At 39.0% G+C, this 17,198-nt stretch overlaps 1 long non-coding RNA gene across 1 annotated transcript; it reads right to left on the bottom strand.

Moving 5' to 3' along the window:
• Positions 1-216: 216 nt before the first annotated feature.
• Positions 217-12,565, bottom strand: LOC107201676. Its single transcript, XR_004496782.1, has 3 exons — positions 4,423-12,565; positions 3,303-3,412; positions 217-1,707 (listed from the first exon to the last, which is right to left on the bottom strand). It is a non-coding gene; the product is annotated as an uncharacterized LOC107201676 (long non-coding RNA).
• Between the last annotated feature and the right edge of the window lie 4,633 nt (positions 12,566-17,198).

Raw genomic sequence — 17,198 nt, 5'->3', positions numbered from 1 at the left:
ATTCAAGCACATCAGTTTTTTTCACATCATATGTAAGTGAACACTGAATCTTGGCACAAATCCAGCCAGCTGAGGGGGAAGGCTTTCACAACTCTATTGTAACCACCAATCTGTTTCTATTTTTTTTTTTTATTATTTTTATTTTTTTTTATAAGCTTGGGACAGTTCTATCTGCAAGCTGACCCATTCCTTAAGCATATATACATGTCACTTGAGGATTTATGAGTCAGGGACATTGAGAGACTGTCCAGATCCCTCTTTTACAGTCCAAGAGACACAGGAGGCTGAAATACAACTGGGATTTGAAACTGTGTGTGCAAAAAGTTTCTATTTCTTCAGCTAGTTGAAGTGCTTTGTTTCTATAATTTCATATGCGTTAAAAATAAAAGTGTAGCAAGCAATATTTTAAACTAACTTTCTGTTACACTCTTGCCATCATCTCCAAAACAGTCGTATGTCTTAATGACATTCCATTTATTTAACTGCTCTTCTCATTAAAAACACTGTCCTGGTGGTACTGATTGCTCAAAGTTTGACTCTAGATTATACAGATATGCATGAAGAGATAAAAACCTGGAGCAGAGCAGCAACCCCAAAGAAGGGAACTGCCCTGTTATAATTTTAACAGGTTGAGGAAAAACATGCATTGCTTGATGCACTTATTATCCAGGAAATTACTTTTCACTTTTAGTGACCACTGAAAATACCAAAATAATCCAAAAATCTGGGTCTTTCAGCTAACAGTGTGTCCAGTGCTATTAAAATGGTGGTGCATGATTCTGAAAATTGAAGCATCTTTAAAATTCAATTCAATTAAAGACAAAAACTGATAAAGTATTTTTCATTTAATTTTGCTTGATTTATCAGGAAATTAGATTTATTCAATACATAGAATGGGCTTGTCATAACACAGTACAGATCTATACACTTTGAGATCCTAAGTGCCTGGTTTTTTTTGTCTTCACAAAGCTGGCTTGACCAAGGCTTTGTACTCTGAGGGCAGGCTCTTGAGCTAAGAAAGGGTGGAAAAAAATGTGATATAGGGATTTCTTATACACCCAGCATGAGAAAGTCATTCATGTTTTAAGCTCTCCCCTGCTTAAAATTTGGGGTTTGCCCTTGCAATGAAGATCTTGTGAAGCAATCAAAGTCAGTAGCCTGGACTGTTAAAAAGCCTTTTAAGGGACTCTTCCCCACTTGTGCCAAAGGGTGGTGAGAATGTGAAGGCCATTGGTACTCAGGAGCTCTCTGAAAGCCTGCACTGATGAAGAGCTCCAAGCTGCACTGCTCTCAGAAAGAGAGCCTCCAGGAGTGATTTTGGAGCACAATATAGACCCAGCCAAAATGGTCCAAGGATGACTGCCAGTTGGAAGGGCCCCCCCAGGATGTGCATGCAAGGTTTATACCTGTGAAAACTCACATGTGATCTTAATTTCCAATCAGTACGTGGTGGCACTGAGGCTCAGTGGGAGACGAGGTGCTGCAGGCTCCCAGAGCATTCTGCGAATGTCAAAATGATACCTCCACTCTCCGACCCTCTGCTGCATTTTGCAGGGTGCACATCCCAAGGGTGGTAAAGTACTCTCAGCAGAGCATTTTATCACACACAACTGTGTGTCCTGTTTCTTGTTTTGTGCCTCGTGAGGCTCTGCTGTGTTGCACAAGATGAACTGTTAGGTGACACAAAGTCATGACTTCATGTATGCCCTGTGAAATCAATTGATACAAATACAAGGAAATGCAAGGAATTTCTCAAGAAATGGAGATTACAGGTTATTGCCTCATTTTCTGACTACTCTGTTGATGGACCACTTTGTGCAAACATCAGAGTTAAAATATGGTTCAACAGGTCGTCATTTGGTCTCAGTGACCTACAGACCAGGAAGACATGAGTAACACACTGAGATTGGAGCTGTTTAATAATACAAACACTCCAGTGATGTACCAAGTGCTGCCTGAAGGCATCAGGTTTCAGATGAGACCCTTAGCTCTTTATCTGAGCTCTAGAATTTCATAGATAAATGATCATACTGCACTTTTGGGAAGAGCACAGGAACAACCCCAGGTTTCTAGCTAACATTCACTTTCTTAACACATCATATAACATGCAGGGCTGTTACTGACTGAAGCTTGGCTGTTAATGTTTGCCTACACAGTCACTGTACTCACAAGCACCTAATTCATCTGAAAGTGGTCTTTAGGATTTTGAGAGAGATATTAAATAAAACTAAATTACATTTTTCCATTTTGCCTCACATATAAATCCCTAGAAACATAAACCGATCCTGTGTATGCAATTTGAGCACAAGCTTTGCTTCTCATTTGCTTAAATGAGAGTTTTTCACATCCTGAGAAGCAGTATCATTTCTGCTTTGAATGTTAATAACATATTCAAGGGGACTGAAAGTTTTGCAAAAATCAGCAGCTCAAGTCACAGGTGCACTTCCCTTGCAGTGCTTTCCTGAAGGAGTGTGTCGGTGTGGAAAGCAAAGGCAATGTCAAGCCAGTATTTCCACCTCTATTTGTTATCACCAGATGCAAAAGTTAATTGTGCAAGCAGCAGTTAACTAGCAGGGGTTTAATTTTTCTGAGGCCTGTAGGCTGTTTTCTACAGAATGCAATCTCACATTGAAACACAATTATTTTAGGAGTTTAGAGAAATAAAAATCTTTGCTAGCAAGTTAAGCATGAGCTCTGGGAACTGTTCAAGTCGCTTTCCTCTGCTGACTGATTATAGATTTGTCAAAAATCAGATTTAGTTTTTATATATTATGTGCATTGTCCTTGTAATAGCTGACAGAATCTTTTAACGCAAAGGCAAATGAAGAAGTTCCTGTACTAAGTTCGTGATTTGCTGGGAAAATTAATATACATTATTAAGACCACCAAATGCTGTGCAAAACTGCAGTGATGTGCAGCAAGGAATAAGAGATTTGAGAATTTGAGAAAAGAAGATGTGTTTTCCATTTACCTAACCATTTATTACAGGAAGGAATTAATTTTGTTATGCTGTGTTCCCTAACCCAGCCTTTCATTCTCCAGAAAAAAAGTGTTAGTCGTGTACATCACACATATAATGTACAGAATAGATATTAACTGAAAATCTAACTTGTTCAAAATTTTGTGTAAAAATGGACTTTAACATTATTTTAATGTTGCATACATTTTTTTTTTTTTTTGCTAATAGAAATAACAGCCCCCAAAAACCCCAATGAAGTTAGGAACACTCAGTTTTCAGATGGAACATCAGACTCTCAGTTTACAGTGTGAAAATATATTGGTATGAGAGTGTCACTACTCACTCTTTACTTGCTTAAAAGTTTGCAGGTGGCACAGCTGGTCAGATAATAATGACAGCTATCCCTGTAGTCTGTCTCCGGTTATTTTTGGGAGTCACATCAAATTTTGGAGTCTAAAAAAAAATATAAACAAAACCAAAAACTTGTATCAAATTTATTGGTATTCCTGGAAAAGAGGATATACATGTATGCTATAAAATAAAAAAAGTGTGTACAAAATCTGTGTACAAATAGGTAGAAACCCTGAGAAGTTACTTATAAATGTTGCAAAGTTTTCGGCATAATGAATTGTTTTGTGAGAAATGTTCAAAGTAACAAAATTCTTTAAGAGATCAGAAAAGAACAAAGAGATTCTGTAGAAACAATGGACCAAATATATCTCAAGGATAACCCCACTGAGATCAGTGGAATTGCACTAGGGATATACTTGGCCCAGTGACTCCAGAAATGATGTTAATGAGAAACCTTAACACTACTGCTAGAGAAATCTCTATTTAAACCATGCTGTGGCAGTTCATGTGAAAAAGTAAATGGGACCTTCACACGAACTGCACAGCATGTGAGTGTGAATCAACAGGCTATAATAAATTGGTTTGGTTTCCTTCTCCCAGACTTAAGAAAATGTATTATATTGTAAAATTTGAGAAGTTATAGTGAAGGTTATATATTATTCCATTACATTCCAGAAAGCCTGATTGGATTCAAAAAGGGCCTCATGTTGAAAAATATATCATAATTCCTACAAAAAAGAGAAACTGTATCTCAGATTTAATGAGTTATAAATCCCTATTAAAAATTCCCTTTTTGTCTAAAACTTGATCTGGTAGATATCAGTAAGCTCTGAATGAAGAAATGTTTTTTAAGATAAAAGCCTGATATTTTTCAAAGGAAAGGAAACCTGAATGGGTTTCTAATGAAGTTTTACTTTCTCATAGGAAAAAGCAATGATTTAAAAAGTGCAGAAGAATGTAGCATCTGACATCCTATGACATGATAAATCCTGAAAATATTTAAACCCACAGAACTTGACCTAGCAGAGAAAGGAGTGACCCCTTCAACTTAAACTTACTTAAAAGAGTAAGACAAGATCAAGATTATTTTTAATTTAGGGTAAAGTACTCACAAATAACAGAAGTTGAAAAATGCCTGGATTGCTCTGGCCTGCCTCAGACTGAATGCAGCTCTTACATAAAGCTGTTCACCAGCAGATCTGTAGGCATTCCACATTTCTTATCCCTAGGGATAAGTGGGGAAACTGAAATACAGAAAGATAAGGTGGGCAGCATCCCTGAGATGAGTAATAATGGAGTCAGGAACTCACCACACCCACTAATGTGTGAGGCAGAATCCAGCAACAATACCCCCCACCAGATCACCTACATAAAATATGACTGTTCCCGTAAGCTCTTTTCTATTTGAGGATGCCGGCTTCAGTATCCAACAAAGAGCAATAATTTGTTTCCTAATCTAGTGTCTGCTTGCAGTGAAGTGGTCAAACTTTTTAAAAGAACCAACAAAGCAAAAGACCTTCAACAGTCTGTGGGCATGTGAGAGAGATCATAAATGTGATGCTGGACTGAACTCTCTGCACTGGGTTTGTTGACCCTGGATGTCACTGCCAGTCCTTTAGCCCTAACAACTGTGATTTCATTCCAGAGGTCACTGGAAAAGAAATCCAGCATTTCACAGATTTTATCTAGCACATGCAAAATGATCGTGTTCTGACATTTTAGCTGCTGAAAAGAACCAGTATTTACTACCTCACATGAAAAAGAGCAGAAGGCTAAAGTGCGTAACAAAGTAAAGCCATGATAGGAGACAGATGAACTCATTTAGATAAAATAAGACAAGACTCAACCTTCATCTGAACTTAAAATTGAAGCAGTTAAAGCTGTCATGGAAGGAAGATTAAAAGTTAGTCAATTTATTTGTCTTCTAATTCTCCTTTTTACTTGAGACCACTATTGAAGAGCTGGCTGAGATTTAGGGGAGAGCAGCTCCTGCAGCTGCTATAGCTTTCTGAGCTATACTGAGCCAGGTACTCAGCCTCTAATGCCTCACTTTCCAGTCACACCCAGGAGTTCCTGCTCCATCTCCTTGCTGTCTGATGTATGAACTTTAAGCATAAACTTTAGAACAAGAGCTACTTTCTATTATGTGATTTCACAGCGCCCAAGATCCCTCCTCCAGCCATTGCACCCAACATGTTTGCAGTACAAATGATGATGTTGATGAAAATATTTTTATCTTTGTGTCCCCCTGGATAAATAAATGTGCCACCTGGATAAATAAATATTTTTGACAGAGATATGTTCTTCATGCTCTACCTCTTAGTTTTAGCATTCTGGCTATAACTCACGTGAATTTAAAAAGCAGTAAGAAAAGAGACAGAAATATTTGACACAGTTTTACCTGCAGTATAAATCCTGTAGTATTACCATACCTTCATTCAAGTTAGAATCAAGCAAAGGCATTGACTACATTTTAATCCATACTCTATGGCAAGCAAGTGTCATTCTGCTATGTGCTATTTCCCTCTATATTGTTGCAACAATGCTCTACATTTTTTCATGAAACCTTTGGGTTAAGAATGTCCCACAAAATATAATGGAAAATATTTTTATATAAGAATATGGTATACTCAGCATGGTCCCACTCATATTTTGTTCTAAAATTATTCAGAAATGTTAATTTCTCTATCTGGACTACATAAATAGCTCAAACACTCCCAGCTGAACATAAAAACAACTAATGTTTGATGGAAACTGTCTTTTGGGTCTTTCAGCTGTTGTTTCTAAACTGGCCATTTTTACCCTGTTTTGGGTTGCCAAGCATGGCGCAGAAAGGAGTCAGACAAACACCTCAGTGACTCCTACAAGTCTTTGTTTCTGAAAAAGTCTTTAACTAAAATTAATAATCCTTGCTGTTGCTAAGAAAATTCAGAAAAGTGAAGTTTAGAACACTCGTCAGTGGATTTCTTCAGAGCAAGAAAATGCTGGTTCAAGTTTCTGAGTCTTTCTGTTGGGGCCTAAGGGATGTCTTCTTTCCACTGCCAGTGCCTGATTTTGTTTTCCACCTTCAAGGCAGTTAAAGAAGTCCTTGCTTTTATTCATTCTCATCTTATTCAACAGATAATAATCTGGTCAACAGGCATAGTAATGTTGTGAGGGATTCCAGTCAGCATAGAGCCATGGAATCATGATTGGAAAAGGCCTCTAATATTGAGGCCAACCATTAACCATACATAAATTGGTCTGTCTGGAAATCAGCCTGGATACCACTGTGAAAAATTCAGTGCTTGGGGCATTGTTGAAATGAGGCAGGTAAGGCACAGAAGAGACATTCTGCTTAGAATTTTGGATGAGCAAAAAGATGATCTAATAACATTCATTAAATGCTCACATGATATAAATATACCAGACAGTTGAATTTTTCAGAGTACTACAAGAGAAAAAAAACAAACAACACAGCAAGAAATACCTGTGCAGGCCAACTGGAACAAATAGTTAAAAAACTAATGTTAAGGAGGAGAAACAAAGAAATTTTGAAAGGACAAAACCTGATGTCTGATTTAAAGATCTTCCACAACTAATGTGTGTAGTGTAACACAATGTTGTCTCTGCTTGCCTGTGAGTTTTTATGGATTTTGATAGGGTTTTTTTTGCAGCTAAGTTGAACAATCTTTGAATGTTACCACAATCGAAATACAAGTAACTGTAACAATAACAAAACATTGTGAATCATTATGTAATTTTCTTCCAGCCTGTGTAACAGAAAATGTGTTAATCATTTAAATGGTTTGCTGTATTTCCATCCTTTATGCAGCAGTATTTGTGTTGCCATCACTCTGGCAAGGTACTCTGCTGAGTTTACGTCATGCCAGTCATTACATGATCAAACACTACTTTGAAAACCTAGCTAAAAAGAATATTAAATCAACAGGTCAGTCACAATCATTCATGGAAAGCAGGAAATATGTTAAGTCAACAGAATATAGTTTTCCCTAACATTTAGGAAGAGAAGCATATAAATCACTTTCATGGCATCCAAGACATTGCAAAACTGTCTCAGCTGTAACAGCAGGCTGCAGGGCAGTATTTACTGATAATTTTAATTATGGTTTTCATGGGTATTCAACTTTGGTATTTCCATTTTCTTAAAACCACTCCCCCAAAAGATTTAAATTACAAATTTCTGTTCTTATACAATAATTTCACCCTACCACTATTATTAGGATGTCGGCTCTCATTCTTGGTCAGTTCTTCAGTTTATAGGTAGTTATAGGAAAATTAATCTTTACCTGTTACAAGTTCTTTCCCTATTCAGTTGAAAAGTAAATTGAAATAAATTCAGTTTCTGCAGTGACGTTAAGAAGAGTATTTTCATTTCAGTTTCTGCTACAATCCATGCCTATCTTTTATTTGTTTTCAGTTTTTCAGTGGGGCACTCAGTAATATTCTGAAACTTCATGCACAGATGAATAAAGGTTTCAACCTTTGCAGACCTGCCAGAAGATTACAATAACCTCTAAAATTAGAGAGCAGGATCCTCAAAATGAGAAAAAATAAAGTTGATAAAGGAGGGAAAAAAGCAGAAACCCCAACCCAAAACAGAAGGCGAATTAATCAATTTATTAATTCTGCAAAGAAAATGAATGAAGAAGAAATTAAAAAAAAATATTTCCTCACTTATTGCAATGTGGAGTTTGGGCAGCACCTCTGGAGCTGTCTGGTCCAACCTCCTGCCAAATGAAGAGTCAATGGGAACAGGTTGCTTAAGACTGTTTCCAGTTAAATTTTGAATATCTCCAGGGATATTTCCACAATCTCACCAGGCAACTTTGTCCAGTGTTGGATCAAGCTTGTAGAAAAATTGTCTTTTACTTAAATTTTCTTAATGGAATTTCCTGTGGTTCAGTCTGTGCCTTTTGCCTCTTTTCCTTTCAATTGATAGGACTGAGAAGAGTTTGTCTCCTCTACACCCCCTCTTTGCACACATTGATGAGATTCCCACCATGAGCCTCCTCCAGGCTCAGCAGTCCCATCTCTTCAGCCTCCCCTTGCATGTCAGATGCATCAGTTCCTTAATCATCTTCCTTTCCCCTTACTGGACTATCTATGAAGATTTTTACTCAAATACACATTATTTATGCATATTTATTATACTGTATTGCACATATTTTAAAAAGTACCACCCACCTGCTTTAGGGGGAATTCTGTAGGGAGTGCTAGAATTAGATAGGCCTACACAACATTAATGCAGTTCATGTGGTGTGCCTAATACTATTTTTAACTTATATTGGGAGGTAGGGGGATGATCTATTATCCATTCAGTCTACATATATGTTTCCTCTTCACTCTTCAGTCTGTGGCTTGAGGCCCTTTTTTATCATTTATAATCAAACCCTGATCTGAAAAAAGAAATGCATTTTTTTATTGGACTTCTCAGTGTAACTTCCCACTAGTGTACGTAGCTGTGCCACAAATGTTCAGAGCACCCCTGTGAGGCAAGGTAGCATCTATACTCCCATTTCACAGACAGCCTCTGGCCTGAATTTTTAAAGAACTCTGCATTATTTGCACTTTAAATGTCCCCACTGACTTTAGTTGCAGCTGCCAGTGCTCAGCACATTTGAAAATCCAGGCTTCTATGGCTACAGACTGGCTTGTCCAACACAATCAGCTTAATCATAAAGCACAATGTTTTTATCTGGTGAGATAACAGTTTGGAACAAGTGAAAATCCCATTCAATGGAATCTTTATGGTTACAGCTCCCCTGAATAACTGTCCTTTCCACACTCCTTCATTTCGTAACCACTGTATGAGATATACAGCATGTGGTAAGGAAATATGAAATGTATGCATTTTACCGAGCAAATCTCTCAATTGAAATGTGGGGTTTTTTGTTTGAAAATAAATGTGATTCAAGGCTCAGCAGGGAAGTGTGTGCTGCTCCGACAGCCAGGTCCCAGTCTCCTTGCTCAGTCATCCTTTTGCATAGCATTAGCCTGGTCTTACACTTTCCCTGTGACAAGCTTCCAGAAGTAAGTGTGAAAAGGAAGATCGCTTACCACTACCCACAGAAAATGAAATGACCCTTCTGTTGCCAGCTGGATGATACGTGAGCTGTATCCCCTGCAGAAGCCAAGGCTAGATCGGACTTGTTCTCATTAAACAAAGCCAAACATTGGAAGGACTTTTAAGCTGCAATGTAGGAGCTCCATAGGCTCCATCTGAACTTCTAGAGTTACTTCTCTTAGGTTTAAGATACCCAGCCTTAGGACTGAGTTGCTGAATGATGCCACTGCAGGTTTTACCTGTAGCTGATAAAAATGGGGGGAGTGTGTGTATATATGTGTGTGTGTGAGGCTGTCATGAACTACAGTGCTTCCTAATCTTGGGGCATCTCAGAGCTTCAGTGGCCCAGTATCACAGCTCTGGAGAGCAGTTTGCATTACAGCAGCCTTAACCCAGCTGTTTGCTACTCAGAGTCCTCATCCAACATACTCCTTCCACTATGTAGCAAACTGCAGAGCTCTGGCCACGTTGTGTTGTAGCCTGTTTGTACAGCCCCATCTCCCAGTAAGTTTAGGGGGTAGAAACCATCCCATGAAGCTCAGGAACTGTTTGAAACTGCCTCTGTTCTCACAGTCATAGCCGAAATCCACACCAAAATAGTACTTCCAACAGACCATCCTGGAGATGGGCAAGAGGAAAGGGGTTTTTGTATTGCTCCATGGATGACAGCATTTCTCTTGCTTCCCAGGCACATGGCAAAAGCCATCTCTGTCCTTATCTATGCTTTCCCTGTTCTGCTGTGCTCAAGTCATGCCTCAGGATGGCATATTAATAGGTTGTCCTTCTGTGTATGTTTAATTTCTGAAGCTGATGACCCGAACACGATATGAGCACTGACAGCCATTGTAATTGTATAAACTTGGGGAGAGGGGGAAATTAAATAATCATAACAAAACCAATTGTCAAAAATAATAAGATTTTCCTTTTAGTGCAATAAGAGTGTCATTAATTATTAAAAGAGAAAAATTACAAGGAATTGTCAAGGCAAAAAGTAAATGAGCCTGGAAACTGCAATTCCTTCTTATATAGGAGTGCCCTCTGCAGTCTGGGGAGAGATGCTGTGCCCACTCCCATGATGCTGTACCAGAAGAAATCAGAAGTAAGTTGGTCAAATCCAGTGCAGAAAGTCAGGATGTGGAGCCATAAATGAAGCCCAGAAGCATGGGGTCCACAGTATTAAAGGACCATTCCCTAGATAAAGTGCTAGTACACATGTCTGATGGACAAGCTGAAAGACCAGTGTACACTTTAGGGGTGGGTTTTCAGATGTGAACATTGCAGCCAAGAAGGTACAACTTTAATCATTGCTTCTTAGACATAAAGTAGTCTACTCTTTGTTTTAAAGCTTAGCAGAAACTGTAAAGTGATCTTCAGGAATGTTCTTCAAAGGGGACATTGTCCTTTCAGGATTTTAAGCTCTAAAGCTGGTCACATGCTGCCATAATATTTTAATGTCATTCCTAGCTGGCAGGTAGCAACTTGCTTTTCATCAGTGCCTTATGGAAGTAACCCAAGCGTTAAGATGTGACCTCATTCCTAAACACACATTTCTCCATCAACTGCAAACTTTACAGGAACATCATTTCTTCTTTTATGATGCTTAACAAAAAAAAGTATATTTTTAGTTAAAAAAAATTACATGGAAAAGAATATTTAATTTAAGAGGGAAAAAGTCCTAAGCCTCTAAAAGTTTATACTGCCTCCAATTACTTTTCATGCATGACTATGTGGCAGGGAATACTTCATTATACCAGGTCACCAACTTTGACATCTCTAACCTCACAATAATGGTCCTTTTTGTAATGTACCAAAATTGAAAATCAGTTTAGTTTATGTTCTCACTAGGTTCATGGCTCTGGTGCCTAATATATTGCTGACTTGTAGGTCAGCATAACTCCCTAGTGAGGAATATTAAATAGCCACAGCTTATATTAGAAGGGGTGAAAAGGTCCAGCTCCAGTCTGCTGTATAGTTCACATTCGTTAGTGCTTTAAAAACTCAGTAAGTTGCATAATGTTTCCACTTATCCATGAAATTGAGGCATGATTCATATCACAGGCATCTCTAAATGATTTGTAGTCCACTATTTAAGTATGTATTCCGCACAAATAAATACTTCCTGAGTTTGTATACATGATTTGTGCTAGTCAGTATCATAAAAGAGGCACAATAGTGCCTGACCTTTATTACTGTGGCAAGAAGTTCCTACATCTAATGGAAAACCCCCAAAGAGCCAACAGGAATGGTGTAATACAAAGCACCTCTGTTTGGAAAAGGCATTTTTGGATCTTATCAAAGTGTGAATGCTATTTCCCTCCATCAAAAATTTCTGTTCCTTCCACTCCCAGTACTCTTTGTGCCTTCTAAAAATTTCATTTTAGGGCTGTGTTTTTAAAATTAACATTAGCATGTGGGATACAGTGTTTGACTGCTGATAGCTGGGGTGCTCCTTGAACCTGCTGGTTCCTGAGCTCTATTTGTGAAACAAATTGGACTGGAGCTGCGGGCTTTGCTTTACCAGTGAGCACACCTGCCTTCAGTAAGAAAACTGCTTTTGGGGCTTTCATTTAACACAGTAATGTTGGAAAAGAGAACATATTTAAAGCTGTCTGGAAGATGAAGGATGATAGTTTTCCAGAAAAAAGCCCACGTTCTTTCTCTCACCATGATACATCTCCAATGTCTGGTAAATTATTTGCAAGAAAAACAAAGATGCTAAGTTTACAAGCTACACACTCCACATTGCACAGGGCTGTAGGCAGACTGAGGGCTGCAGAGGAGAGTGAAGCAAAGAACCAAGTCTTCACCTCCAAGACCCTCTCTCCAGCACAAAATCCTCATGGATTCCTTACTCAGAATGTGTGACAGCAGTAGGTTCATCATGCTTTTGGTATTGTTACTCTTTAAGATTAATGTGGTATTTTAATCTCTAATGTGGGTGTGATTAGTTCTTTTAAAGTCATTGGAACTCAGCATAAGTGAAAACACTATCAGATCACAACCTTTTAATTAGCAGTATGTTATAAGCTTGGTAAAGGAATTACTAAGTGAAACACAAGCTGATTTATTTGAGTCAGATGAGACAGTGATCACAACAAACTGTTGGCCGATGTGTATGAATCTGTAGGAGTCCCAACTAAAGAAGAGAATAAGATTTTTTTTTTTTTAATTTCTGATGTCTTTTGAAAAGAAAAATACCTACACTTAAAGAAAACGTACTTTCTGCAGAAAAAAATCCGAATCAACAACCAAACAAACTCTCTGCATACTGTGTATTTTTCTCTTTGAACAATAAAATTTCTTCATCCTCCCTTAACTGCTCTTCTCTTGTTTCCACAAGGCAAAAACAGAAGGAAAAGACAACCCACATAGATAACTATTTTCTTTTATCATAATGATGGTGGACATTTTCAGCTTCTCTCAAAACATTGGTGTATTTGTTGGAGCTTATTATTTAAAAAACCAGTGTTGTTTCACTGAAATACCTGAATTTGTCATATGGATATTTGTATTGATGTGAACTAAACTATGTTCTTGAATTTTGATTCAATAAATATACTGTTTTACTTTACTGACAATTCCTCTTTCTCTCCCTTTCCTTTTTCTGCTTTAAATCTGTTCTCCCTTTCCTCTGTTGCCATGCAAAATTGCCTAAAGCACATCCAAGCCATTAATGTGCACGTGGGTCTCAACTGAGCGAAACAAGCTGCCTGGTGTGCACACAGACTTTTCAGCTCAAACATCTCAACTAAATCTCCTCTGTGACATTGTGTAGGCCAATCCTGAAGTCTTGGAGCACGTTCCCCATGCAATGTCCTGCACAATGACCTTGCTCACCACAGCTGGGCCCAACTGCACTTCCCTTACAGTCCAATTGCCTCACAGCTTCTGGGTTGATGACATGCAGCTCTGCACTCACCTCTTTCATGGGAAAGTATTTTAACTTTTCCCATGGAAAAAAATGCCACTTGGCCCAAACATCCTGACTTCCCTACACATCTGTCAGAATAATTTCCTTGAAAACTTATTCTCTTGGTCAGCAAGGTGAGGACACGGTCCTTTTTCTCTCTTTTCTTTCCAAAACCTTCTATCTAATATATGTGAACAGTCAGAAACAAGACAGAACAATGGACTCTACATGGGCACAGCAGTTGCCTATAAATGACACTTACGCCGGTTCAGAATATATGACATGGCAGGCAGAAATGTTCAGATAAAACTATAAACAAACAATCAAAATCATTACTGCAATTTGAGAACTGGCTAGAGACTACTCGGACATAAATCACTTTGAGCAGAAATACAAAGGAAATATTTCTGAAATGTTGGCTGGCAGCCATCTTAAAAAAGGTTTTTGGTTTTGTTTTTTAGGTGGACCATATGGAAAGGCACGGCACTTCTGGCTAGCATCTTTTTTTTTCCCCCCTGAAGATCATAATATTTTCATTCAATACTATGTTTTTCCCTGCACATTAGAATATGTATTTATGAGAAAAATAACAGCTCAAATCCTCATTACTCTTCATGATTTCACAATTATAGCTGCTGTCCGTGACCTTCCCAGCCACAACGCTGCACTAATCTGGCAGTGCAGGAGTCAGCCACCATGACAGAGCCTGCTGAGTGTTCCTGTGTGGGTGTTTTGGGGAGGACATGGGCCTCAACAAGGGGCAGAACCAACTCCCACAGGCCTTGGGCCTTGGGAACTCTGAGAGGGAGAGTTAAATGAAAGGTTACCTATTGAATTGGGGGCCAAATTCCCTATCTGGCTTCAGTTTTGAGACCCACCTGTCCTGCACTGTGTGTACCAGGCCGCTCACGTGGCTGGGCTCAGATTTTATCTGCTCCAAGGACTGCAGGAGCGCTGTCATCCAAACAAATGCTTTATGAAGCTCACGGTGCTGCTTTCTTCTGTCAGCCTCAGGCACAACACAGGCTTTTGTAAAGGAGAAGCCTGGGTCTTCTGCCATGGTGGTCACTGAGGGTCATCCCAGGAAGCTCCAGGGGGAGAGAAGGGCGAGCAGGGATTGGTGAGGAGCAGAAGAGGGCAGCGTCTGGGTCACTCATGGCAAGAGGGCACCCGACCGAAACTGTTCACATCAGAGAGCAATTAGAAATGCCATTCAGTAGCTGCAAGGAGACTTCTGTGTGATTGTCATGCTTTTCTCTGCTCCCTGATACTTCAGAGAGAGAGAGGGCAAAGCTACCTCCTCTCATCCATCCCCCCTTCTCCTGGTATTAGTGTGCAGGCAGGGACCCGCACAGGGGCTGTGCCCTCTGTGGGGAGAAGATGGGACCCTTTGTCATTCAGGACAGCAAAGCTTCCTCTGACTTTCAGCCCTGCCTAATATGGCCAGCCCTGCTCTGTCGCTAGCTCGCAGAAGGTGGGACTTTTGCCTTCACGTGTTCCTGTAATACACTCAGTACTGTGCAGCACAATGACACAAAGCCCAAGAAAGGGCAGCATTCACGCATTTGGTGAAATTAATGCTGCACTGCAAAAAAGTCCCCGTTCAAAGGTTGTGGGTATTCTTGACATTTCTTTAAAGCAAACTGCAATGCACATGGAACAATGTTCAGAGTCCTGCTGAGGCTTCAGTAACTAAATTATGCTTTATTCTTTCTAACCCACCCACATACATGCTTTACCAATTTAAACTTTTTATAGATCCTCCTAAAGTATTTTCTGCTGTGCCTTGCTCTTAACATCACACTTGTTTTTTTCACTCCAGTCCTTTCTCAAGTATGTGGTGCCTTCTTATGTCTGTGCAATGTCGTGCAAGACAGTTTCCATACCTTAGTGTAGAGCAGAGGTAAAAGGAAGAAGGAAGGAGAAATAGAAGAACTTTACCTTGGGCCACACCTCTGCTCTTCTGTATAAAATACACAACACTGATTTAGGAGCTTTGCTTCTTGCATGCCAATAAATTACTGGAAGCAGACATAAAAAATGCAAATGGAATCATACTTAAATGAAAACTGAATTGCTTATAATTTAAGGAAAGTGTTACAAAGCAAAACCAATGCTAATTGTACAATCAGGTCCAGGTATACACTCCTGCAAGTGTAAAGACAGGGTCTTGCTTACAGATCAAGTTCATATTCTCTGTGTTGGACAGAGTGTTTAAATACATATATTAATATTTCAAATGAAGCATCAAAAAAGCCATACCAACTTACCTTTCAAATCAGGAATAATTAGTATTCTTTTGAGACCTATTATTTTCAGCTGCTAGACAATAGTTGATTCCAGTGGGATCTGTATCACTGAAAGCCTGTGCAATGTTTTGCAAGAAAAGGTTCAGATCCATGTTAAGCTAATACATCCATTCATCTTGGAGAGCTTCTTCTGTATTTAACTAGTTTCACAAGTCCCTCATCAACTCAAAAACATATTCTCTAGAATAGCACTGAATTTCAGGACTAACAGCAAATCTTGGAGACTTGAAAATAAAATTATTGAGTTGCATAATTGATAATTGCCACCATCTTCCATAAGATTCTTGTGCTGAGTTGAGCTAATTATAAAATAAAATAAATGGGTTTCCTAGAAAAACGGAAAAGCTGTCTAAAAGAAAGATGCTTTTCAGATCTAAAATACAAGAGTTGAATTTTATTTTCAAATTGAAACCATAAACTAATAAGATTTACATAACAAAGAGCAACATGCAAAATGCATGAAGTTTTTCTATTAAGGAAAATTATTTCTGGCAGCTGCACCACTTGAGATAAGGGGCGATGGAGACATGAGCAAATGTCTTGGCATCACTTGGTGTGAGCTTGGAGCTCTGCCTAGCCACATTTCTAAAAGAATCAGAGCTCAACTGGCACCCTGTTTAATCTTTAGCTAATGCATACATTGGAGCTCCCTTTTGTATTATGATGTTACCAACACTAATGACTGTTCTGCTTCAGTGTGGCATAGAAAGTGGGAAATATTTGTGAAGTTATATCCACAGGCAGAGTAATGAACATATCTTCACTGGAAGTCATAGCAAGATGCTCATTTAGGCTGGTCATAATCATGCAGTAAGAAATCAGATTCTGTGAACAGCTTGGGCACAATAAATAAAGCACAATCCACGTTCTCTCCACTGACAGGCTCAAACCCATTTTCACCACTGTACAATCCCACTTTCATTGGAGTTTACTGTATGCTGAGCTGAAGAACATGACTGTAGATTCTGTTGGAGGTAGGCATTGAATGGAAGATGTGAATGTCCATTTCTGGTTATGTGCAAGTTTATGGAATTCTGAAGTCCACCTGGGACTGCACTGGGATGTGAGCAAGTCAAGCCTCAGAATTAGCTCTCTGATACTGCATGGAATAATTTTTTAATACAGAGGGAAGGAAGATTGTTTTAGAAATGACATTAGTTTACTTTCTACAAAAGAGGAAAGACTTTCCTCAGGCAACTGAATGAAGCATCAATGGACATTTTTATTCTTTCTTTTCCCCAAGGGGATATAAGGTAATGAGTCAACTTTGATTCTCCCCTCAGTCCCACTGTCAGAGAGGCTGCCAAGTATATATTGGGTTCCCAAGGGCAAAAGGCCTTCAAGCAGATATTTGTGATACTTATCCCTGTGGCTAGCGCTGAAAATTAAAGACACATGATGTTCAAACCCAAAACAACAAGCATAGCTTTCCAAAGACAGCCAGCTGCTTCACTGGGAGCTGCCAGAGCAAACAACTGGGAATACAGCAAGGGTATTCACACGACCTGCTTTCTCCAGAACAGTTTGGAATTCTTTGCCATGAGGAGAGACAACTTTGATATTTCAGAAAAGTGATAAGAGTGATTATTCATCACTGGCTTT

The sequence above is a fragment of the Parus major genome, chromosome 3 (genome assembly GCF_001522545.3).
Source record: "Parus major isolate Abel chromosome 3, Parus_major1.1, whole genome shotgun sequence".
Lineage (NCBI taxonomy): Eukaryota > Metazoa > Chordata > Aves > Passeriformes > Paridae > Parus > Parus major.
This window is presented reverse-complemented; position numbering and strand designations above follow the sequence as displayed.